Source organism: Ambystoma mexicanum, chromosome 8 (assembly GCF_040938575.1).
Source record: "Ambystoma mexicanum isolate Mex_15411 chromosome 8, UKY_AmexF1_1, whole genome shotgun sequence".
In the NCBI taxonomy this organism is placed as follows: domain Eukaryota; kingdom Metazoa; phylum Chordata; class Amphibia; order Caudata; family Ambystomatidae; genus Ambystoma; species Ambystoma mexicanum.
The window spans coordinates 1,137,035,877-1,137,037,643 of record NC_090929.1 but is presented as its reverse complement, the minus strand read 5'-3'; the positions used below and the strand labels follow the sequence as shown (position 1 = coordinate 1,137,037,643).

At 49.4% G+C, this 1,767-nt stretch overlaps 1 non-coding gene across 1 annotated transcript; it reads left to right on the top strand.

The window, feature by feature from the left end:
• The first annotated feature begins 740 nt into the window (after positions 1-740).
• LOC138474911 (U1 spliceosomal RNA) lies at positions 741-903 on the top strand. Its single transcript, XR_011269132.1, has one exon. It is a non-coding gene; the product is annotated as a U1 spliceosomal RNA (small nuclear RNA).
• The last annotated feature ends 864 nt before the right edge of the window (positions 904-1,767 follow it).

The window sequence follows — 1,767 nt, the reverse complement described above, 5'->3', positions numbered from 1 at the left end:
ACCTTAGTTCTTGTCTTTCGGATCTCAGCAGAGCCAGGCTTTTCAACATCAGACCAGAAGCATGGGTGCCTTTGCGCTGGGCTGGGGTCAAGTCGGAGAGCAGCAGCGATGGGCCCCAATGATGCAGTTCTGTTTGGCAGTGGTGCTGATTTGTGGGTAGAAAACGCTGGGAACAGTAGGCCGTGCCAAGTGGATGGCACTGGAAGACTCAGTGACCTCTGGGCCCTGACAAGGGAATACTTGCCTTTGGCGCTGTGCAGGCTCGGCTGACACAATACGGCATATGGTTACAGCAAAGATGTCAAAGCTTCAGCATTGTCATTGAGCAGAACTCTGAGATTCAGGGGTGGTGAAGCGTCGAGGTCCAGGATGATTATGATGGTGTGAATGGGGCCAGCGCTGAGCAGCTACGCTCAGGAGGGCCATGGGCCCGTGTGGGGCTGACAGGCCAGTGTGCAGACTGCAACAGGCCTGCTCAAGCCATCCTGCTATTTATACAAATCTCGGGCCGAGCAGCACCTGATGGGAGAAAGGAACTGCGCTACAATCTGCTCTTCTGCTGGGCTCTGCCTGCTGGAGCTTCCCCCTACACGCGGGACAGGCAGCTCTGCAGACGCTCAGAGCTTCCGGGGATTGGGGGGTTGGGGCTGGGTCAGGGCCTGCCTTCTCACCCTCGCTTAGCAGGGCTTCTCAGAACTGACCCAACCCCTTCCCTCTTGCATGCAACTCATACTTAGCTCATACTTAGCTGGCAGGGGAGAATTTGATCTCAAGGGCAGATCTCCCAAGGGTGAGGCTTACCCATTGCACATCGGATTTGCTGACCCCTGCTTTGTTCCCAAATGCGGGATACACGACTGCATTATTTCTGGTAGTGGGGGACTGCGTTCGCGCTCTCCCCCCCCCCCGATTTATTGGTGAAAGAAAAGGTAAAGTGTGCACTAGGCCTGCTAGGTTGCATACTTTTAGATTGTGCTCACATTGCGTTTCTTCAATTAGGTTCACCTTTGGGTGATCGCTTTTCAACATTTTATCTGTTGAATTGAATTATGCTTCTTTCATCACCACAGAAGTAATGTGTATTACAGAGATAAGCTGCCATATGTATTGGGCACACTGCACATGCTCAGGCAGCATCAATCATGCTTTGTACAGGTCAATGCTGGCCTAAATTGGGAACAGCCAGCATAGACATGTTGCTACAGAGGCATATTTTGGGTACAACCAGCATGACAATGTGTTACATCAGTGACAGTGCTGTCTTACACTGTGGACACATTGATCATTAAAATGTGTTGTGTTGTAAAATGTTCTTTTCTGCTGTTGGTGACATGAAATTTTCATGTTCCCCTTTAGAACTGATTGTACACTTATGGCTTTTTGGTCACCTTTTCTGCTGTAAAATGCACCATTTCAACCCCATATTTGAAAAAAAATTCTTGGGGGGGATCCCCCCCAAACCCTCCCTAGAACATTGTAGCTCCCTCACTACGCTCGGTCACCCCCACTATTTCAGAAAAATATTAACACATAGACACTGAAAGAAATCACAAGCAACTAACCTTTGATCACTGCCCATGACACCAAAAGCTATCCTTGGGACTGCATGGCTATCACTGCCTGTGATGCTATTGTGTCAAAGGTCACACAATATCGCTTTTTAATATACTGCTTTGGGTGAGGTTGTTGACTTTTGGCTCGCCGTCCCACTGGGTGACAAAAAGTTAATGCTTCGGCCCCACATTCAAAAAGGTTGGACAAGCCTGC